Source organism: Elaeis guineensis, chromosome 7 (assembly GCF_000442705.2).
Source record: "Elaeis guineensis isolate ETL-2024a chromosome 7, EG11, whole genome shotgun sequence".
Taxonomy (NCBI): domain Eukaryota; kingdom Viridiplantae; phylum Streptophyta; class Magnoliopsida; order Arecales; family Arecaceae; genus Elaeis; species Elaeis guineensis.
In genome coordinates this window covers 31,939,617-31,965,751 of record NC_025999.2, presented here as the reverse complement: position 1 = coordinate 31,965,751, position 26,135 = coordinate 31,939,617, and positions in this window count along the sequence as shown.

Below are 26,135 nucleotides of genomic sequence, written 5' to 3'. Positions count from 1 at the left end.
CATTATAGTATTGACTATGACGAGACATTCTCTCCTGTGGCAATGCTCAAATCTATTCGGATAATGCTTGCAATAGCTGCCCATCTGGATTATGAGATCTGGCAGATGGATGTAAAGACAGCTTTTCTGAATGGAGAGCTGACCGAAGAGGTGTATATGATACAACCTGAGGGATTTACATTTATAGATGAGTCCAAGATGTGCAAGCTTCAAAGATCCATTTATAGATTGAAGCAAACTTCTTAGAGTTAGAACATGCATTTTCATAAGGTGATCAAAATGTATGGCTTCGTTAAGAATGGAGAAGAACCCTGCATCTATAAATGGACAAATGGTCGAGTTGTGGTATTCCTTGTCTTATACATGGATGACATTCTTTTAATCGAAAATGACATCCCCGCACTACAGAAAATAAAAGTTTGGTTGTCATCGCAGTTCTCCATGAAGGACTTGGGTGAAGCATCCTACATCCTAGGGATGAAGATCTATAGGGATAGATCTAAAAGGATGCTTAGATTATCCCAGTCCACGTACATAGACACTGTGCTGAAGAGGTTCAGCATGGAGGATTTCAAGAAGGGCTATCTATCGATAGGCCATAGAATTTCTCTCTCTAAGAAGGATTGTCCGACAACTCCTAAAGAGAAAGAGCGTATGAATAGAGTCCCATATGCTTCGACCGTGAGATCTATCATGTATGCCATGATATGTACAAGGCCAGATGTGGCATACTCACTAGGAGTAATGAGTATATACCAATTTGATCCTGGAGAAAATCATTGAAAAGTGGTTAAAGCCATCCTTAAGTATTTAAAAAATACTAAAGACCAATGGTTGGTTTATAGCCAGTCAGATCTGAAACTTGTGGGGTTCACAGACTCCAGCTTTCAATCTGACCATGATGACAGTAGAAGCGTGTCGGGTTATATCTTTACTCTGAATGGTGGACCCATCTGCTGAAAGAGTTCTAAGCAGCATACTGTGGCAGATTCTATTTGTGAGACAGAGTACATCGCAGCATCGGATGCCACGAAGGAAGCTATGTGGCTGAAAAAATTCATCACCAAGCTCGGCGTAGCACCCTCCCTCGATGCTCCAGTCTTACTCTACTGCGACAGCACTGGTGCCATAGCTCAAGTAAAGAAACCCAAAGCACACTAGCAAATGAAGATGAGATGTAAGGGTACATCATCATTGAACGTGACCAACTCCAGAGTATTCTGCTGTTGAGAATGTCTTTGATGGGATATAGGTATAAGTGTCCCTTAGACTTGAGATCGCCTCAGTGACTTGCAAGCAACTCACTGTGCTTTGGTACTGGACTAACTGAATTTTTAATTCAGTGATGGAAAGCTTCTGGGCACAGTCAAGTACTTACGAAGTTAGAGTGTGATCAAGATGGGATTGACCACTCCAAGAGTTCGAGAAGAATGAGTCGCTGTATTTTAATTTAGCAAAACCTTGGCCAGAATAATCCATCAGATAGATTTAATATTTTAAAATATAATATGGACAACCTGATCAGAGTTGATAGTTGAACTCTGAGATGTCCTATGAACATTTTGGTCAAGGAGATGAATTATATGGAAACTATATCCGTATGGGTTTTAAGGATGTTATTCTACACATTCGACCTATCCGACCGTCGGGTATCATTGCTAGATGGTCACTTCGATTGGTACAAAAATTTATTTCTATACTATCGACTTAGGTTTGAACCTATGAGGTCACACACATTAGAGTTCATGATCCGATCAGATAGTTGATCAATGATTAAAAATCATTCTAGGGTTAAACGATCAATATGATTGACATTTAACCTAGTGCAAGTATTATAGGAGGATCGATTAGCAATTTGATTACTAATTGACTTAATTTTATTAAGTCAATGGGCTGAGATTAAGTCTAATTGAATATGATTTAATTAGATTTAGTTTGGGCTTGATTGGATCAAGTCCAATTGATTTATTAAATAAGCCAAGTGCAAGGAAAAACTAGTCCTAGTTCAATTAGGACTTGGGTCAACCTAATTTTTAATTTGATTATTAAATTAAATCAAATTTAAATCTAATTTAATCTGATTAAATTAAACTCTTAATTAGGTTAAGATCTATTTTAATTAGATTAATTTGGTTTTAGTTTGATTTGAGAAATCAAATTTGAACAAGTCATAGATTGAATCCTAGTAAGACTAGGATTCCACCTTGCGCCACCTTAGCCCCCCACGCCCACTCTCTCTTATCCCATGCCCACTCTCTCTTATTTTGTACAACAAAACCCTCTCTCCCAGGTCATCACACATGCCCAAAACTTTCCTCTCTTTCTCTCTTACATGGAATGTGAAGGAACCAGATCTAGGGTTTCAGGGTTAGATCTTGAAAAAGAGGGTTAGATCTTGAAATTTTTTCAAGATCATACAACGGAAGACTAAAATAAATCAAAATTTATTTTCTAAGATCAAAAAATCCATAGATCTAAGATCCTATTACATGATTATTACATGACATTAAATCAAAAATTAAAATATATAAATATAGCATGAACTACATGTTGATCATATCAACATGTTTCTATACTACATCTAATGTATGTATTAAACAATAGATCAGATCTATTACCTTGCAAGTTAGACATTCTAACCTTACTGATCTGGGCTTGAGGATGATGTTGCAAGCCGCACACACGTCCGACCTCTAGGAGTCGTCCACACGAGCCCACGAATCTCGATCAGAAGTCCTGCTTCAGGAAATCAGCACAGTATGCTAGTACTGCACTGATCCTTCTTTGATGGTTGATCAGGTACCTCCTTCTTCTTGATTTAGACTCTTCCAAAGATGGAAAGTAGAAGGAGGAGTTTCAGATCTGAGACACTCTCAGAAAACTCAAGATGGAGGGAGGAAAGATGTGAAAACAAAAACCCAAGAAGAAGACCCTCTTCTTCTTCACGTTTTTCTCTCTAGACACTCAAACTTCCATCTTTTATATCTCCACGACCCAAAGGTATTTCTCTCTGATTTTTGGATGGCACAAAGGTCTCTCAAATCTATAATTTTCTCTAAAATTTCATGAAGAAACTCATCTTATATAGAGATATATGATAGAGTCCTTATCTAGGTCAAACACCTAGTCAAGGCTTATCCAAACATGGCAAGTTAAGGGACGCCCAACTCTTGAGCACCTCCTTCATATTTTCATATATGGATCAACAGAAAAGGATGCACAATATATACCCTAAAAGCCATGAAAATTCCAAAAAAAATTTGGATAAATTCGGTGCAAAATTGAAAGAGTTTTGGATTTCTAAAACTCTATCTCATAGAATTCGAAATCCAAACTTATTCCTTTTAGATTTGATCCAAACCACCTTCCATGTAAGAAAGAAGAGAGGAGACCTTTTGTGAACGTGGGAGAGATCTGAGAGAGGGCTTTTGTCACACAAAACAAATGGAGATTGGCATTGAATAAGAGAGAGGGCGTGGAGAAGGCTTATGTGGTGCAAGGTGGAATCCTAGTCTTACTAGGATTCTGTCTTATGACTTGTTTTAATTTGATTTTTCAAACCAAATCAAATCAAAATTAGATCAATCTAATTAAAATAGGTCTTAACCTAATTAAGAACTTAATTTAATCAGATTAAATTAGATTTAAATCTGATTTAATTTTCTAATCAAATTAGAAATTAGATTGACCCAAGTCCTAGTTGAACTAGGACTAGTTTTTTCTTGCACTTGGCTTATCCAATAAACCAATTGGACTTGATCCAATCAAGCCCAAAATAAATCTAATTAAATTATATTTAATTAGACTTAATCTCAATCCATTGGCTTAATCAAATTAAGCCAATTAGCAATCGAATTGCTAATCGATCCTCCTGCAACACTTGCACTGGGTTAAATGTCAATCGTATTGATCATTTAACCCTAGAATGATTCTTAATCGTTGATCAACCATCTGATCGGATCATGAACTCTAATATGTGTGACCTCATAGGTCCGAACCTAAGCCGATAGCATAGGAATAAATTCTTATACCAATCGAAGTGACCATCTAGCAATGGTACCCGACGATCGGATAGGTCGAATGTGTAGAACAACATCCTTAGAACCCATGCGGATATAGTTTTCATATAATTCATCCCCTTGACCAAAATGATCATAGGACACCCCAGAGTTTAACTGTCAACTCTGATCAGGTTGTCCACATTGTATTTCAAAATATCAAATCCATCTGATGGATTACCCTGGCCAAGATTTTGCTAAATTGAAATACAGCGACTCATTCTTCTCCAACTCTTGGAGTGGTCAATCCCATCTCGATCACACTCTGACTTCACAAGTACTTGACTGTACCCAGAAGCCTTCCATCCCTGAATTAGAAATTCAGTTAGTCTAGTACCAAAGCACAGTGAGTTGCTTGCAAGTCACTGAGGCGATCTCAGGTCTAAGGGATACTTATACCTATATCCCATCAGAGATATTCTCGACAGTAGAATACTCTGGAGTTGGTCACGTTCAATGATGATGTACCCTTACATCTCACCTGTATGCCATACCAGTGTCTCCACACTCCTTGGTTAAGAGGACAACCAACCCATATGGCCTACAGTGACCTATGCTCGATAGAAGCTATCGTCCTTATTAACAGCCTATCATTTGATCGTGAATAGTTTTAAGGACTAATCGATAAATCCTCTCTTTATCGAACTTAAATAGTCCTAAGGACTTCATCATAACAACGGAGTTCATTAGAAGATGAAAGCTTATGATGAAAATACCAAATATATTTTATTTATTAACAAATCAATTACAATACTTGGTTGCTCAACCGTCAACAGCTTGACGATTGGCTTTTTGGGACACATTTCCCAACAGAATGTAGTTGTGGACCAAGTCAAAGTTGAAATTAGTTTGGATTTCAAATTCTATAAGATAAAGTTTTAGAAAATCGAAACTCTTTCCTTATGGCACTGATTTTATCCAGATTTTTTTAAGATTTTCATGGCTTTTATGGCACATAATATGCACCCTTTGCTGGTGGTCCACGGCAGAGAAAGAAGGAGGGGATGCCCAAGAGTTGGGTGCCCCTTGTCTTGCCTTATTTGAATAATCCTTGACTAGGTATTTGACCTAGACAAGGACTCTTCATATCCCTCTATTTAAAATAAATTTCTTCATAAAATTTTCATGAAACATAGAGCATTGAGAGACCTTTGGGGCATCCAAAAATAAAGGAGAAAGAGTCTTGGGACATGGAGATCTAATAGACACAAAACTAGGTATCTGGGTTAGAGCAAAGAGAAGAAGAAGAGGGTCTTCTTCTAGAGTTGCTGGGTTCATCTCTTCCCTTCCTCCATCTATAAGTTTTCTGAGAGTGTCTCATCTAAAACTCCTTCTCCTACTTTTCATCTTTAGAAAAATCCAAATCAAGAAGAAGGAGGTATCTGATTGACCATCGAAGAAGGATCACCGCAGTACTAGCATACTGTGCTGATTTTCTGGACCAAAATTTCTGATCATGATTCGTGGGCTCGTGTGGACGACTCCTAGAGGTCGGACATGTGTGTGGCTCGCAACATCATCTTCAAGCCTAGATCAGCAAAGTTAGAACGTCTATCTTGCAAGGTAATAGATCTGATCTATTATATTTTACATACACTAGATATAGTATAGAAATATGTTGATATAATCAACATGTAGTTCTTGCTCTTTATATTTTAATTTTTAATTTAATTTTATATAATAATCATGTAATAAGATCTTAAATCTAGGGATTTTTTATTTTATAAGATAAATTTTGATTTATTTTAGTCTTCCGCTGCCTGATCTTGAAAAAGTTTCAAGATCTAACCCTGAAATCTTAGATCTGGTTCCTTTATTGAGATCCCAATTCATCATAAAAAGCCTTGTGGATAGCACAACAAGCTCCTATGAGTTCAAGGATAAGTAACTCTTTACTAATTATAACTTATACAACTCTCAACATAATTTTTGCCTCTAAAATACTTATAGCTTTATGGATAGCATAACAAACTATAGTATTTTAGTTAAGTCGTACCCTTCAATCCCATATGATCATATCTAAATAATACTAACCTTATGGATAGCACAACAAGACAGTACTACCAGAATATGTCATAAGCATCACTAAGTCAATATCATACCAATCACTATAGCAAGCCTTGTGGATAGCACAACAAATTTACTACAGTTTATGACATACTCTATTGACCTAATATGAGCTAAATATCATTAGCATCATAATGCATCAAGACAGTGTCAACTCAGTCCCCACAGCAAGTCTTGTGGATAGCACAACAAGCCTATTATGGTTCTTGACATAATAAAGTCTTAGCATGAAGGAAGGCATGGGTAGTATTCTCAACACTTTGCCATTATGACTTAATATAATTTGAATGAGGGACTTAGGTCTCAAGCACATCCTAAACATATACATACATCATATGTTATGTAAATTCTAATTCCTAACTACCAGCAAGTAAGAACATATAAAGAAAGATAAATAGTTATGGATTTTTAAAAAATTATTCGAGCCACATGATGATCTATGAGTCTAACCTAGGTGCATCATAGATTGAACCATCTCATAGTTAATCTTAATGCACCTCAGCTCTCCAAAAAAAAATTTGGTAGTCTAGTCTTATCACCATGAAGACTACCATGAATACTTGATCTTTATTTGAAAATAAAAAAAATAATTTTTATCTATTTTTAAATATTTTTTTTCTATTATTTTACATCATTATGTAAAAATCTCAATCAATAGTTGGGAATATAGACAGAAAAAGTTCAGCTAATAATATAATGCATCAGGGACATCCAGCCCTTATTGCAATTCTCGTAGATGTATTTATATAATCAGCCAATATGGAAGCATGATGCGTAGTCGTTGATAGCACAAAAAATAACTCTACTCACTACGTAGGTAAGATGAGTCGAGATCGTATCCTCAGGGACCTTAGGCTAAGTTGAGATTACAAAATAAAAGAAAGAAGTATTATTTTGATTTAAAAAATAAATTATCTTAAAATTGATGTAATTAAAAAATAAAGAGCTCGGGAGTTTTGAATTAATTTTGTACTAGTAGAGTTGTATCTCTTTTTTTTTTTTAATTAAATAGATACGATTAATCTTAAAAAAATACCTATCTTTCCTCAGCACACCCCGTACCCGTAGATCATGATGCGTCTCTGAAAAGTACTAGGTAAACAACTTTTCTTTCCTCGGCATGCCCCATACCCGTAGATCAAGATGCATCTCCCTAATATTAATCTAACAGGAAAGCATAAATAAAAGCATATGAAAGAGAGTAAATAAAGAACTCATGATGATTTAAATAAAAAGTATAATCTTTATTGCATATAAAGAAATACAAGAAAGTTTAGAATAATAAACCCACTCTGTGTCGTTACAAAATTTCTTCTCCACTCCCGAGACTGCTAGCCTAGCTGCTCATAGAATAGTCCCTTTCTCTTCCTCTATGCAAGGCTCTAGAAAAATTTCTGGGATGATCCTCAAATGAGAGTACAAGAGCCTTTTTATAGGTGTTAGAAGGGAGGAGTTTTATATGGTTTTCAGATGTAGAACTAAAGAAAATACTAAGGACTAAAAGATGGATGGATGAGATGGAAAGATCACAAGCAGATAAAGAAAATATAAATTCTTCCTCTTAAAGTATTTCCAAGTATTATATTTTTTCTTTTAATTTTTAGATCCATCTTCTATCATAAGCATCAGTCTGTTCGCCACTGTGTCCTTCAGCACAAACTCCCCGCGAACCCACCATGTCGCGCACCCGTGCCCGCACTGCCGTGTGCCCGTTATGCCGCGCACACTATATGCCGCACCCGTTATGCCGTGCGCCCGTTATGCCACACCCGTTATGCCGCGCCCGCACTGCCGTGCGCCCGCACTGCCGCGCGCCCGTTAGCTGTTAGGCTTTTTGATTACAAAAAGAAACTTTTGTTTCTTTAAAATAACGCCTATATCCTTTTTGGGTTCCTTGCATAGTATCTTCATTTTGTATAATACCGTATGCATCCTTCTTTTATTTTAATTTTGTTTTAAGTCTAATTTTCTTCAAACTTGAGTCTTTTTTGATCTGCGAATCGGACTCTTTATATCGACGATCTCTTTCCTATAAAACATAAAAAGAAGCATCAAATTTTTAATAAATAAAATAAATTAAATATAATTTTCTGCTTTAAATGATTTAAATTAAGTGTTTATCACACCCTCCAACTTGAATTTTGCTCATCCTCGAGTAAAATAGATATATCAGTATTGTTTACTGACTCGATCTTGAATAAAAAGTTAGTTTAGACATCCCAAAAGGTAGATGATACCTAGTCAGACCATTAAAGAGATACTTCATTGGATTATCAATTTGACCCAATTAGTGGCTGAGTATTAACTAAAAAAATTTCAAGAGCTTTTCTTTCACCAACTCCCCACTTTACTCTTTAAATCCTCTAACTTAATATGAGAGAGGTTTATTATCTTCTTGCAATTTAGTCCTCTTATTATCCACTATTTTTTTATTTTTTTATTTTTTTTTATTTTTTTTTAACATTGCCCACCTTTTTATGCGAACCACAACGTTTACTTAAGCGAAGGGGCTCGGTTACTCAGTAGGAAACCAATGTGTGTGTGTGTGTGTTTTTTTTTTTTTTAAAGCAAATTTTAAGGAGGCTTTTTGCATACCTTGACCTTTCCACCCAATCTCTCATGAAGTAGATTCTTTATTGAGATTAGTAAGAAGAGGATTCTAGAATCACTCCTAAAATTTGGTCTAGTCTAAACCCTACTATTCATTGAGTTTTCTTAATAATTTATTCCTCAGTATCTCTAAAATTATCTTGACCGTTAATCATTCATTGATTAGGATGCCTAATTGACTCTTAATCAAAATAAAATTGGGATACACAAAATTAATTATTTCTGACCATACTCGAGGATTTGATTAATTTTCTTCCCCCCCCAACTTAATCTACATTGTCTTCAATGGAATAGGAAAGCAAAGAAAATAAAAAGAGAGAGTGCACCTGGGATAATTTTGCTTCGAAAGTTGAAGATAGCTTCATTGATTAATAGGCTCTTATTTTAAATTTTTGCAGCTGCAGTAAAGTAAAAAAATATGAAATCATTGGGTTGCCTCCCAACAAGTGCTAAGTTTTACGTCTTCAAACAGACGTCAAGTTTATTATTCATTATAAAGTGGATCACACAGGTAGATGGTGTCGATTCATTCTTTATGTGCAATTTCATCTACATATGGCTTCAGACGTTGGCCGTTTATCTTAAATGTATTGCCATTCCAGGGGTCATAAATTTTAATTGGTCCATGTGAGAATATTTGTGTGACAATGAAAGGTCCATCCCATCGAGATCGAAGTTTATCGGGAAAAAGGCGTAACCTGAAATTGAAAAGCCATACCTTTTGATTTAGCTCAAATGATTTTCTAGAGATATATTTGTCATGAAATACTTTGGTTCGAGCCTTATAAATTCGTGAACTCTCGTATGCATCATTGCGAAGTTCTTCCAGTTCATTGATTTGCAACCTTCGATTAGAACCTGCATTCTTCATGTTAAAATTAAACATTCGTATGGCCCAGAGTGCATGATGTTCTAATTCAACCGGCAGATGGCAAGCTTTGCCATAAACTAGTCGGAAGGGTGACATACCGATAGGGGTTTTAAAAGCTGTACGGTAAACCCATAGTGCATCATCTAAGCGAAGAGACCAATCCTTTCTATCGGGCCTAACCATCTTTTCTAGGATATGTTTAATCTCCCTATTTGACACCTCTACCTGACCATTAGTTTGGAGGTGATATGGTGTGGCCACTTTGTGTATAATATTATATTTTTTTATAAGTGCTTCAAACTGTTTATTCGTAAAATGAGTTCCCCCATCACTAATGATCACCCTTGGAAAGCCAAATCGACTAATGATGTTTTGTTGGATAAAACTAGTTACAACTTTATTATCATTAGTTGTGGTGTAGTTTAATTGGGCATCGAACACTAATGCTAGTAGCTCTTTTTCTGTTGTGGTGTAGTTTAATTGGGCATCGAAAAGAGTCTTGCTAGCATAATAGATCACTTGTGGTTCTTTATTGATTTTTTGGCCTAAGATGGAACCTATTGCAAAGTCAGAGGCATCACACATAATCTCAAATGGAATGGACCAGTCAGGGGGTTTTATTATGGGTGCTGTTGTCAGGGCTGTTCGTAATGTGTTGAATGCTTTCAAACAGTCTTCGTCAAAGATAAATGGTGTGTCCTTGGCCAACAGATTGCACAGGGGTCTTAAAATCTTGCTAAAGTCTTTGATGAAGCATCTATAAAATTCGACATGACCTAAGAAGGATCGTATTTATCGGACCGAAGTAGGAGGTGGTAGTTTTGAAATGACCTCAACTTTGGCTTTATCTACCTCGATCTCTCATTCAGAAATAATATGTCCTAATACAATTCCTTTTCACACCATGAAATGGCTCTTTTCCCAACTTAGGATGAGATTTGTCTCCATACACCATTTAAGAACTTTGGAAAGATTATGGAGATAATCCTCAAAGGTGGTTCCAAACACAGAAAAATCATCCATAAAAACTTCAAGATATTTGTCCACCATATCCGAAAAAATGGCCAGTTTGCACCGTTGAAATGTAGCGGGTGCATTACAGAGCCCGAATGGCATATGTCGAAAAGCGAAGGTCCCATAGGGGCAGGTGAAGGTAGTCTTTTCTTGGTCATCCGAAAATACAGGTACTTGATTGTTCCCTAAATAACCATCAAGAAAATAGAAGAAACTTTGTCCTGCTAACCGTTCTAAGATTTGGTCGATGAAGGGCAATGGAAAATGGTCCTTCCTAGTAACGACATTTAGTTTTCTATAATCTATGCATACTCGCCATCCAATGATATGCGAGTGGGAAGCAATTCACCTTCTTCGTTCTCAACCATAATAATACCTGATTTCTTAAGTACTACTTGAGTGAGACTGACCCATTTACTATCGGATATGTGGTAGATGATTCCAGCATCTAACCACTTTACCACCTCTTTCTTTACTACTTCATGCATGTTTGGGTTCAATCTCCTTTGCATATCTCGATGGAGTTTGGCATTTGCCTCAAAATGAATAAGGTGCATGCAAATGGAGGGGTCAATTCCTTCTTTTATTTTAATTTTGTTTTAAGTTTAATTTTCTTCAAACTTGAGTCTTTTTTGATCTGCGAATCGGACTCTTTGTATCGGCGATCCTTTTCCTGTAAAACATAAAAAGAAGCATCAAATTCTTAATAAATAAAATAAATTAAATATAATTTTTTGCTTTAAATGACTTAAATTAAGTGTTTATCAAAGCATTTATAAAAAAATTAATCACATGGATGTATCATAGTCCATAACAACTCTACATACATTTTATAACAATTATAAAATATTATAACAAACTACTTATGTTATTTTTATTGTGATATTATTCATACACATGTCAATAAAGATGTTTAAATATATGGCCATAGGATCCATCTAGGATTTTTATTCAGGTTCAACACTTAACCCAAAGATCAATTTTAAGTCAATTATTTATCATCCATTTGAGTTAGATTAATCAATTCTTAGATTAACCTTAATCCAATTAGGTTATCGTAGATTCGATCAATCATGACTCAAATCCTAATCAAATTAGATCAATGACAATTAAATCAACCTAAATTAAATATGATTTCTAATCAAATTAAAAATATGAATTTGATTTAATCTATAATCACTAATTCTAATCATATTAGAATAATAAATTATAGTTAAATAAATTCACCAACAAAAATCTTAATTCATGTCTGATGCTCCCTTTCCATGATCAATTTTTTTTTTAGCACCACACATTCCTCGGGCAACAACCAAGATGGTCGACCCACAATGGAGTGAAGGGAAGCGTGGTGAGTGATGTGCATGTATTTTTAAAATTTTATAGTAAAATATATATAAATTAAATAATTTAATCTATAATACATACATAGATCAAATCTAAATCACCATACAGGATCCATGACATGAATTAATATGCATGTATGTACATCTAAAATATAAAATTCAGCAAGTACAGGACATATCTGATATATATTTAGATCATATCTAAATATTGATTGCATATAAAACTTCATATCTGAGTATGGATAGCAGATCATCACATTCAAAATTCATAATAGATGATTCTTCATGATGCTTGACAGCTGCACACGTGTCTGGCCTCTACGGATATCCACACGAAGTCCTGGTGCTGATCGATCTTTTCAGGAGTGCTAGCTCATGAAGACACCATCCATTGACTGATTTGAGAGGAATATGATGGAATTGAAGAATAAAGAGATCCTCTATTTTTCTTTTTGGATCCATGCATCTGATCTCTACAATAGAGATCAAGAGAAGAACCCTTTCTTCTCAATTTTCATGCACAAGAGAGAATCTTTCTCTCTTCTTTTCATGCCCTTAAGAAGAACTTTTTTTCTCTCATTTTTATGATAAAAATTAGATCTAATCTAATTTTTTATGTTAAAAATCATATAAAATTTTGAGATCTAGAAAAATCCAAAAGAGGGATCCAAGAGAAGAACCGTTCTTCTCTCTTCCTCTTCTTTTTCTTCTTGATCTAGAACTCAAGGAATCTCCAAATGCCCAACCAAATTTTTTTGATATTTTTTCTTCAAATTTTCATATTAAAAATCAGATCTAATCTAATTTTTATCTTAAAAAAAAATTTAAAAAATCTAGAAGAAGAACTTCTTCTTCTTCAAGGCTGCGCATAAGAAAGAAGATCCATCTTCTTCCTTGATCTAAAACTTCAAAAATCCTCAAATCTAAATCAGATTCTTTTTGATATTTTTTCTCTAAATTTATATATTAAAAATTAGATTTAATCTAATTTTTATCTTGAAAAAAATAAGAAAAAAATTTAAAAGAAAAACTCCTTCAAGGCTGCATGCAAGAAAAAAGATCTTTCTTCTTTCTTGATCTTTCTCTCCTTGGGAAGAACTTTTCTTCTCTAATTTTCTATTATATAACCATTAGAAAAAACTCTCTTTGATGCAAAAAAAAATTAGTAAGAAAAGATCAAGAAAATATACCAAAAAGAAGAGGAGAAAGTGGATGTTGTGAGAGGGATCTTGGGGCGTCCAACTCTTGGACGCCCCCTCCTTGTTTTGGGCGACCAGAAAAAGGAGATGGGATGCCTCTTTGTTTTCCACAAGAGGAAGAGAGGGGGCGCAGCATCCTATAGGGTGTGAGGAATTCTTATGATAAAAGGTGGGGCGAGGAGAATTAATATGATATGGGGTTGGTTTGGGTTTAGTCCTATTCCAAAAAGGATTCAAGATCTCGTTCCAACTCTAACCAACCCTTGGATCCAATCCTAACTAATTTAGGAGTTAGTTATAACAAACTAACTAATTGGATCCTAGCCCAATTATAAAACTAATTAGGCTCCAATCCAATTGAGAATTAGTTAGATTAAAAATTCATTGATCCAGGGATGGAGATCTTGATGGTTTCAGGAAAACTATTTGATAATAGGGCTTGATCCAACCAGACCTATTATCAAATCGTATTTGATCAAATCAAAGCCTATTATCCAATAGGGTTAGATCCAATCCAAGTCTATATAAAAATAATTTCATGTTTATGCATTTCTAAGATCAATTGGAATAATCCTATTATTCAATAGGGCTGCATCCAATTAATTCAAAGCCAATCTAATTGAATCCAATTCAATTAGAACTAATCCAATCTCCATTGCTCAATCAAATTGAGCCAATTAATAATTATATTGTTAATTAATTATTTCTCTAATTTACTAACTATTAGTAAATAATTTATTACAATATTGATATAGAATTAATCATCAATCAAATTGATAATTAAATCCTTCAACGATTCATAATCGTCGATCAGCCATTTGATCAGACAGGTACTTCTATGTGTGTGATCCCATAGGTTCGAACCTAAGCCGATAGTACAAGAATAATTTTTATACTAATCGATATAACCATCTAGTAATGGGATCCCATATCTGGATAGACCGAATGTATGCCTAGCAATAATCTACAACCCATGTAGATATAGTTACTGTATAATTCATCCCTTTGACACTTGATGCTCAAGGGCGACTTTTGGTTAAACTGTCAATCCAAAAAGTGGTGCGCATTGTGTCTCAATCTCAAAAATCCTGTGACTCCTCACTAGGACTACTTTGGTCAAAGTTTTGCTGAATTAAAATACAATGATGCATCATCTCCAATTTTACTTGGAGCGATCAATCCCATCTTGACTCGCACTCAGACTTCACAAGTACTTGACTGTACCCAAAAAGCTTTCATCATCGAATTAAAAATTTGGATAGTCCGGCACCAAAGCACAATACGTTGCTTGCAAGTTATCGAGACAGCCTCAAGTCTAAGGGACATATATACCCATATCCCATCAGAGCAATCTTTGACAGCAGAGTGCTCCAAAAGTGGTCACGCTCAGTAAAATATAATCTTATATATCATCTGTATGCCATACCCGTGTCACCACATATCTTGGTTAAGAGGACAACCAACTAATATGGTATACAATGACCTATACTGGATACAATTACCATCCTTATGACAATTGTATCATTTGGTCATGAGCAGGATTTAAGAATCACATGATAAATCCTCCTTTATCATTTCGAAAATAGTTCTAAGGACTTCATCATAACATATGAGTTCTATTTTAGAAGATATATTTCTTATGATGAATCTGTCAGATAATATTTATCATTTTATAATTCATATACTTATATAGAGCACAATCATCTATAACCTCGATGATTAGATTTATGACATATTTTTTAACAACTTCTACTTGGACTAAAATCAATTAGATTGGTATCAAATACCCATCTTCCATTTTAGATCATCGAACTTATTAGATCCGATTGCTCTAGTCAATGGGTCGGTCAAATTCTCTTTTCAGTCAATCTTTCTAAGGTTGGCTTTATTTCTATCTTATCGAAAAAGTTAATTGCAATGTAGAAAGTATTTTATTCACAGATAGAGCATCAATTCTTTAACTTGAGCTATAGCTCCAGTACTGCTATTAATAAAATAAAATTGGACCATCAATGGAGGGTGCCTCTCGAAGCTCGTTAATGAACTTTCATAACCAAACAACTTCTTTACCAGCATCAAACACTGCAAAGAACTCCGTATCGCAAATAAAATTGGCTACTAACTATTGCATGGAACCTTTCCAGCATGTCGCTCATCTTTTTAGGATAAAAATACAATCTGACTCAACTTTGTCTTTCCCATCTAATTAAAAATTAGAATCAGTATTCCATAGGTTTTAAATTAGATTCTCCATAAACGAGTCATTGGTCCTTAGTATTTCATAAATACTTAAGGATGGTTCTCATAATCTTCCAAATTTTTATGGAGAACAGAGATGACAACCAAATTTTTACTCTTTGTAATGTAGGGTTGTCATTCTCGATTAAGAGAATTTCATCCAAACAATACAAAGAATGATTTTACAGAACTATTAACCCATTTGTACATATAAAATTTTACTTCATTCTTAATGAAGTCATATATTAAAAATATATATTCTAACTCTAAGAAGCTTGATTCAATCTGAATGGACTTGAGAATTGCAACAAGAAAACTGTCTCATCATAGTCAACACTATAATTTTGATGAAATCTTTTGATAATTAGACAGAATTAATAGGTCTCCATCTTTCTATCTACGCATCTTATCCATCTAAAATCCACTCATACCTTATGAATCTTACCCCTTCAGGTGAACCAACAAATGTCCATACATCGTTGATCTTTATGGACTTCATTTCAAATTTAATGGCTTCAAGCCACCTCTCAATGTTAGATCTCTATATTGCATCCGTATGGGAGATCAAATCTCCATCTCAAATTTAGAAATCAAAATATTTGTTCGACTGATATGGTACTCTACTGTATCTATTCAAGGATGCCTTTACATCGAGTTTCAAATTTGATCTAATCAACTCCGGTTCTATTAGTTTGTGTCAGAGTTGGTTCTTCTACCTATCATGCTTCACCAAGCTTGCTCTTAACGACATCAGTTTCTTCATCAAGAATTTTTTTTTCCAAAAAGAATACCTTAAGATTCATGAACATCTCATGTCCATCAGAAAGGTAGAATAAATATCCTTAGATAATATTTATCAGACTAAGATCTAAGCTAATCGATTAGTGAATATTTGACATAAGTTTAACACTGCAAACCCTAAGGTAAGAGAGTTTCGAATTACCCAAGTCCATGTCTCATATGGAGTTTTGGTGATCGATTTGCTCGAAACGTTCTCGAGCACATATCAAGTAGTATCTAAAATATGACCTCAGGCAGACTAGCAAACTCCACAGTGGATCGAACCATGTCTAACAAGGTTTAATTTTTCTTTTCAGACATCTTTTTAAATAGTGATGTCTCAAGAGAGGTCCATTAAGAGAAAATCTAATTTTTTTCAAGACATGTCAAAACTTACTGTAAAGGTATTCACTTCATCAGTCAAACCGATGAATTTTAATACTCTTTGCAGTTCTTTTTCTACCTCATTATAGAATCATTTAAACATTTCAATTGATTCAGATTCATGCTTCATAAGCAAGACACACCTATACCAAGATAGGTCGTCAGAGATTTTAATAAAATAGTAAGCCCTCTTCTAGCATTAATGTTTGGAGTGTAAATACATCAATATGTACCATAGCTTAGAACATTGCGGGCTGATTCATCCTTTCCAATAAAAGATGAATAAGTCAACTATACCAAAAATAGACTTCAATGACATTGTCTAATCTAGGATGCTAGTTAGATATGTACTTTATACTAACAGACTATGATAATGAGTTTATATCATTTTCAGTTGTCTACTCATTATTGTAGTATCATTCACAATGATATTACAATAATCATACTTATTGACACTATCAATAAGATTGGATAAAAGTGACAATCACTTAAAATGACATCTTTAAGGTTGAAAATGCAATCAATGATTCCTAATGTTAAGACTGGAACAGACTTCCATATCTTGCATTTAGGAGTCTCTTGTCATTTTCAAACTTTATACTATCCTGAAGTCTTTTGCAACTATTTGCAAACATGACTTATATGTCAGTATCCTATATCCCGATAGTAGTATTACCAATAGAAAAATTTTAAAGAGTTATCATATAACTATCTTGACTAGCAACCATCTACTATTTTTTTTTTAAGCCTGTTTGGGTTAGCCTGAGATTTTTTAATTAATTTTTTCAAAAACTATATTCAACTTCCGATACTGACTGTCGAAGTTACGTCTGATAACGTTATCACTGTCTAACAATGAACAAAACGATAATTTTCTAATCATTTTTGAAAAGAGAATAATTGACCTTTAGTATATGAATTATTTTAAGTCTAAAGACTTGAACTTTAGTCTAAAAGTTTTTTCACTATTTTATATGAAGTGGTAGCCTCTACCTCCAATCTGAAGAATTACTTTAATTTTTTAGCAGGTACTAGAATCCACACAGACTGCATTCAGGCCTGAGTGTGGTTCGACCAATCCTAGTGCATCCATGGGTAGGTTCACAACCAATTATTTCTCTAAATAATTTCTAGCAATCAGATTTTACCCCAAGCATCTCTTCAGCAAGCGTGTGGCACCTTCACTGAAAATCTTGGTTAGGTCCAACCATTAACATGACAACATCAAGTGCATCTAACAAAACAGATGTCTAGGCCCGAGTGTGGCTTGACCAATCTGAGCATTGGTCTGAAGGTACAATAAGATGGTCATATAGTGAATGATAATTTCAATACGCAATAGACACCAGGCGTGTGGCACCTCCAATGCTTATTTGAGATATTGGACCCATTGTCACGTACCTTAATGGAAGGCTATGATCTAGTTATCTCCATAACTAGCTCATTTTATGAACTTAATAATTTAGAAGATTTGGTTAATATATCTTAGAGGACATCAGTCGACCTACAAGTCATAATCCTCCTACTAACTTCTCCAAGTGATGAGAAGGATTAGTGACTAGTGAGTTCAACCGACATATCGTAGATCCTCCCACTGACTTTATCAAATCATGAGAAGGATTAGAGACAAGTCAGTCCATGGTACTTAAATCAGTCATACTGATTAACCTTAACAACATAGGTCAACTCGAGTCACCTAATGATCTAATCAACCAAATGACTCAGGCTCAATTTTTGAGCCTGAATCAAAGTCCATTTGATTTAATCAAAGATATAGACTCAATCAAGTACAACTATTATTTTTGATCTAGAGTATCCTTGATCTAATCTAAATCAACTATTGGTTAGATTGGATCAACTACTCTTTTTAGTCCATTAAGTCTTTGATTCTAACCTTAGGTCTAACCCAATTAAAAGGACCTGATTTGAGCTAACCCATGCCCCATATTTTATGCAATATCATTAGATCTTTAATCATAATTCTAGATCTAAAATATATTTTTTAATTCTTAATTCAGTACAGCATCAATATAGATTAAAGTTATGAAATATTTTTTTATGTAAATTTTTTACATTAAATTATAAAATCTTTTAGATCAAATCTAAATTTTTATAATTTTCGATCAAAGTAATTTTGATTAATCAAGATTAGATGTAACTAGTTTCTTCACAACTTGTATCACATACAACAACACCTAGGATTTCAAGATCTAGGATTTTGTAAGAAAGTAAGTTTTTTCTTTTCACTTTCTTCTTCATGGTACCTCATAGTGGCATCCCTATACGTCATGAAGAGCACCCCATTGAATGAGAAGAGAGAAAAATGTAACCCTACGTGCTCCTATGACCGGATGGCCTGGTGATTTCTCAATCCAAGTACTTTACTAAGAATATCTAATCAAATTCACATATCATATATGCAAAAGTTTAAATCAAATCTAAAGTTGTATTAAATTTGATTTTATATTAGATCATATCTAAAATCAGATCATAACATATCTCATGCATTGCTAAATCTAGATTTTAATTCTACATGCATATATGTTTATGTCATAATGAACATTTGCTCTGATACCATTTGAAGGGAAGCATGGTGGGTGATGTGCATGTATTTTTAAAATTTTATAGTTGAACATATATAGATTAAACAATTTAATCCATAATACATATATAGATCAAATCTAAATTATCATACAGGATTTATGACATTAACTAATATGTATGTATGAACATCTGAAATCTAAAATTCAACAAGTATAGGACATATCTAATCTATATTCAGATCATATCTAAATATTGATTGAATATAAAATTTCATACTGGAGCACGAGTAGCAGATCACCACATCCAAAATTTATAATAGATGATTCTTCATGATGCTTGGCAACCACACATGCATCCGGCCTCTACAGGTATCCACACAAAATTCTGGTGCTGATCGATTTCTCCGAAAGTGCTAGCTCGCGAGACACCATCCATTGGCTAATTTGAAAGTAACATGATGGAATTGAAGAATAAGGAGACCCTCTTCTTTTCTTTTTGGATCCATACATCTGATCTCTATAATAGAGATCAAGAGAAGAATATTTTCTTCTCAATTTTCATGCACAAGAGAGAATCTTTCTCTCTTCCTTTCATGCCCTTAAGAAGAACTTTTTTTTCTAATTTTTTAATGATAAAAATTAGATATAATATAATTTTTTATATTGAAAATCATATAAAATCTTGAGATCTAAAAAAATTCAAAAGAGGGATCCAAGAGAAGAATCGTTCTTCTCTCTTCTTCTCCCTTTTTCTTCTTGATCTAGAACTCAAGGAAGCTCCAAACGCCCAACCAAATTTTTTTGATATTTTTTCTTTAAATTTTCATATTAAAAATTAGATCTAATTTAATTTTTATCTTAAAAAAAAATAAAAAAAAATCTAGAAGAACTCCTTCTTCTTCAAGGCTGCGCACAAGAAAGAATATCCATCTTCTTCCTTGATCTAAAACTTCAAGAATCCTCAAACCCAAATCAGATTTTTTTTGATATTTTTTCTCCAAATTTATATATTAAAAATTAGATCTAATCTAATTTTTATCTTAAAAAAAATCTGAAAGAAGAACTTCTTCTTCAAGATTGCATGCAAGAAAGAAGATTCTTCTTCTTCCTTGATCTTTCTCTCCTTGGGAAGAACTTTTCTTCTCTAATTTTCTACTGTATAACCAATAGAAAAAACTCTCTTTGATGTAAAAAAAATTAGCAAGACAAGATCAAAAAAATATACCAAGAAGAAGAGGAGAAAGTGGATGTTACAAGAGGGATCTTGGGGTGTCCAACTCTTGGATGCCCCCTCCTTGTTTTGGATGACCAGAAAGAGGAGATGGAATGCCTCTTTATTTTCCATGGGAGGAAAAGAGGGGATGTAGCATCTTATGGGGTGTGAAGAATTCTTATGGTAAAAAGTGGGGTGAGGAGAATTAATTTGACATGGGGTTGGTTTGGGTTTAGTCCTATTCCAAAAAGGATTCAAGATCTCGTTCCAACTCTAACTAACCCTTGGATCCAATCCTAACTAATTTAGAAATTAGTTATAATAAATTAACTAATTAGATCTTAGCCCAATTATAAAATCAATTAAGCCCTAATCTAATTGAGAATTAGTTAGATTAAAAACCCCATTGATCCAGGGATGGAGATCTTGATGGTTTCAGGAAAGCTATTTGATAATAGGGCTTGATCCAATCAGGCCTATTATCAAATAGCATTTGATCAAATCAAAGCCTATTATCCAATAGAATTAAATCCAATCTAAGTCTATATAAAAATAATTTCTTGTTTATACATCCCTAAGATCAATTGGAATAAGTCCTACTATTCAATAGCGTTGCATCCAATTAATCCTAAGCCAATCTAATTGAATCCAATTCAATTAGAACTAATCCAATCCTCATTGCTCAATCAAATTAAACCAATAAATAATTATATTATTAATTAATTATTTCTCTAATTTACTAACTATTGATAAATAATTTATTGCAATATTTACATAAGATTAATCATCAATCAAATTGATAATTAAATCCTTCAATAATTCATAATCATCGATCAGTCATTTGATCAGACAGATACTTCTATGTGTGTGACCCCATAGGTTCGAATCTAAATCGGTAGTATAAGAATAATTTTTATACGAATCGATGTAACCATCTAGCAATGAGATCCGATGTTCGAATAGGCCAAATGTATGCTTAGCAACACTCTAGAACCCATATGGATATAATTACTATATAATTCATCCCTTTGACACTTGATGCTCAAGAACGACTTGAGGTTAAACTGTTAACCCTGGAAGAGTGGTCTACATTGTGTCTCAATCTCAAAAATCCTGTGACTCTTCACTGAGATTACTTTGGTCAAAGTTTTGCTGAATTAAAATACAATGATGCATCATCTTTAATTTTACTTGGAGCGGTCAATCCCATCTTGACTCGCATTTAGACTTCATAAGTACTTGATTGTACTCAGAAACTTTCCATCATCAAATTAAAAATTCAGATAGTCTGGCATCAAAGCATAGTGAGTTGCTTGTAAGTCACCAAGACAGACTCAGGTCCGAGGGATACATATACCCATATCCCATCAGAGCAATCTTTGACAGCAGAGTGCTCCAAAAGTGATCATGCTCAGTGAAATGTACTCTTACATATCATCCATATGCCATACCCGTATCATCATATGTCTTGGTTATGAGGACAATCAACTAATATGGCATATAATGACCTATACTCGATATAATTATCATCTTTATAATAATTGTATCATTTGATCGTGAGCAGGATTTAAGAACCATATGATAAATTCTTCTTTATTATTTTGGAAGTAGTTCTAAGGACTTCATCATAATATATGAGTTCTGTTTTAGAAGATATATTCCTTATGATGAATCTGCCAGATAATATTTATTATTTTATAATTTATATACTTATATGGAACACAATCATCTATAACCTCGATGATTGGGCTTAGGACATATTTTCCAACATGGAGAGTGCCCGATAACATGGTGGTCGGCCTTTGGATCTTAGGTAAATGCATCAAATGCAAAAACCCTAAGTCTTGGCAATGTACATTCATATGTAGCATTCCAAGCCTCCACGCATCACATGCACTGAATTTCAATTCCATCAAAAATTAGATCATAGGATCTCATCTAAACTTGTCACACAATTCTATAGACCATAGAATTTTATATCCAAGATTCAATTATGGATTCATAATATTTATCATTAACAAAAATACATCAAGAACTTTAAGTAAACATCAATCAGAAAATCTGATTTTGACATAGTTTGAACTGGATCTAATCCATATCACAAAAATAATATAAAATTTGATTGAATCAGACAAGGGTGGCCCCGATACCACTATTGAATTTTAGTGACGTAGTAGAATATGAATTTCAAAATTTTTTCATGCATTTAACTATTGAAAATAAAGTTTAACATTTAAACTAGTCTATAGGAACACAAAAATTCTAGGAACCCCTTGATGATTACAATCAAAAATCAAAAGCATGTATAACAAGAGAAAATCAGAAGTCATATACCATCATGAAGACCATGAACTGATAATTTTGAGAGCTCCACGAGACTCCAAAATAGAAGTCCTCCAATGGTGATCCACACAGGATTGATCAGGGCCCTTCCCAATTCATCATGGTGCTGCAGCCTTCTTTGCAAGCTCGCTACCGACTGTCCTTCGCAAGAACTGGTTGCACCATTACTTGTATGCCTTCATGATCTCTACTAGGACCTCTTTAGAAATTCTTTCTCAAAAGGTCTCACTACAAATAAATCAGATTTTATATTCAACACATGAACAATCTGATTTTTGGACAAGCATCTCATGCTTTCCATTTTCTCTCTTCTCTTCTTTCCTATTTTTTTCTCTTTCTTTTTATCTTTATCCAGACTTTTTCTCTCATTTTTCTCTCATTCTCACACCAACTCTCAGCCAAAATTTTGGGCAAGGAACCAAGGTGTAGCACCCCCTTAAATAGGTAACAAAGGGGCACCACATAATCTCCAAGGGATGCCAACTTTTGGCATCCCAACTTGTCCACATGATGAAATTAAATCACCATATTAAAATGGTATGTGAGGAAGTCTAGGAGTAGAAGGATTCTTCCTTCTCTAGTCCCATAAAATTGGTGTGTAATAATTAAGAGGCTTAAGGGAGAAAATAAATGAAGTTTTGGCGCAAACACATCCCATGTGTCGTCCCAAAGTGTCCATAAGGAATTAATTCCTTATATATTGAAGCTCTAGGTGTGGAAGAGCCTTCAAACAGAAGGACTCCTCTACTTCTATGCCAACAAAATCCAGAAACCATCAAATGGTACGTGGAATAAGAGGGAGGATGAGAAATACCAAGAGTCCATGATATTACGGACTCTTCTATATTAACACATACATATGGCATCCCATTAAACTTTGTGGCATTCAATTCCCTTCCAAGAGAAGGACTCCTCCTCCTCTTCCATGCCCTATATCCCAAACATCATCTCATGACATGAGGAACAAAAGAAAACATGTGGAACTTGGAATAAAAATTAAGAGAAGTAAGTGTAAAGGATTTCTTCTCTTAACGCCCAAAATAAATGATGCCATAAAATTCTTTGGCGTGGTGAATGGTGTGAAGGTGGTGGATTCATATAGAACTCTTCCTTAAAATCTTGATAAACTAACTAATAAATAGATAGTTCAAACCCAATCACATTAGGTCAAGGCAACAAACAAAGGATTAGCACAAATATATTTGCACTAAACCTAATTAAGAACTTGGGTTAATTGATATGCTAGTAATTTAATTAATCCATTAAATTTATAATAAATTCAAATAGATTAGATCAAGACTAAATTTTTATTGTGTGTGACCCATTGGATTTCAAATCTAGCCAGTAGTGGACCCAAACTCTCAACATAATCCTAATTCGATTAGATTAGGTCAGCTCAAGAGTCCCAATCAACTAGGACTCTTTCTAATTAATTTTTGAATTAAACACTTTTAATTTTGATGAGTCTACAAGTCAAGATTGATATCTAAAAATATATCATGACTATCTAGAAGATTTAAAATTTAGTAAAAATACTAAAATTATCTTTCCGTGGTGAGTTCCATGTAATTCAATCCTTCGATCACACAATATCTTGAAAAGTCATGTGTATGAAAATATGTCAAACCTAAATATCTATCCATATGTATCTCGATATTCTTTTGATGAATTAGTTTAGTGCACTCATTCTCTAAACCTACATCCTTGTATTAGTGTCACCACACAAGTGATTATGAGATCAACTACCCTCTCCATCGAGCATACATAGGATGTATCAGTCTTATCGATATCATCGATCTCCGACTCGATAATCCAACAACTATGAATATTTTAGATTGGTGCTATCAAGATTTTAGATCTCACTGGCATGGTCTCATCATGATCCTAAAATTATTATCTTAATCTATGGAGTTTATCATAATCATAAAAAAATGATGCAGCAAATGATAAAACATAATATCTCATAAATAAAAAATAAATAATATCATGTAAATGAGTAGGAAGAAAATAAGAAAAGTTCCTTCGCATCCCTATGCGATTGGCTTGTAGGGTACTATTCTTTCATCTCCAACTGCTCATGTAGGGGGAAGCCAAGCTTGCTTAGGTGCTCAATCATCTTGATCATGTACAGTACATGATCAGTGACTGATGCTTCTTCCCTCATTCAAGCATTGAAAATAGCATAATTAGTCTTGTGTCTCTCAACCTTATTTGGTGTGCCAAAGGATTCGTTCAATATTTGAAACATGTTCTATGACGCGCATTCTCAAAATGATGGCTGAACTCATTATTCATTGCCACCAGCATAATACAATGAACCATAATTCAATTGTTGAGCCACTTCTGATAAGTGTCTTTGACCATACTACGTATGTTCGGAGCTTACTCTTCAGGTGCCAGATCTGTTAACATGTACAAGATCCATTCATGCTCCAGGATTATTTTGAGCTTTCGATACCAGCTATCAAAATTTGATCCCATTAATTTATCACTATCTAATAAATATCAGAGTGACAAGGTGGTGGCCATAACTGTAAAAGAAAAATCAAAATCTAATTTGTATATGAATTGATCAAGCCTAATGACATGGATTTTACTCTAAAGATTCTTTCATTATTTTATTCGAATTAGTAGCCTCTACCTCCAATTCGAAGAATTATACTAATTCTTTAGTGGGTACTAAAATCCACATGGGCTACACATGGGCTCGAGTGTGGCTCGGCCAACTTCTGTGCACCTATGGATAGATTCTTAACCAATTATTTCATCAAATAATTTCTAGCATTTAATTTTATCCTAGACACCTTTTCAACAGGCGTGTGGTGCCTCCACTAAAAATTTTGGTTAGGTCCAATCATTAACATATCAGAATTTAGTGTATCTAACAAACGAGTGATCAGATCCGACTGTGGCTTGGCCAACCTGACCATCATCAAAAAGATATAACTAAATCAACATATTATGAATGATAATTTCGACAGCTAGATGAGCACTAGGTATGCGGCACCTTCAATGATCATCTAAACTATTAGACTCGTTATCATCCAATTTAATGGGAGGCTATGATCTAGTTATCACCATAACTATTTTATTTTTAGGAACCTAACAATTTTAGAAGATTTAATTAGTTGAATTGAGGATGAGAAAAGACTTGATCAATTAATCTTAATCCTCCCACCAACTTCACCAAGTCAGATTAAAAAAAATTAGGCATAAGTTGGTCCAGCCAATCAGTCATAAATCCTCCCACTAACTTCATCAAGTCATGAAGAGGACTCAAGACAAGTTGAACTAGGGGCACCTAAATTAGTCATACTGATTTTCTAGTTAGTATGGGTTAACCCCAATCATTAAGTGATCTAATCAAAATATGATTCACCATGTTGGCCAGATAAGTGAAATCGATGGGAGGAATACGCCATTAACTCGATATAGATTCAATCTATGTGAATAGCTCCCAATTAATGACCAC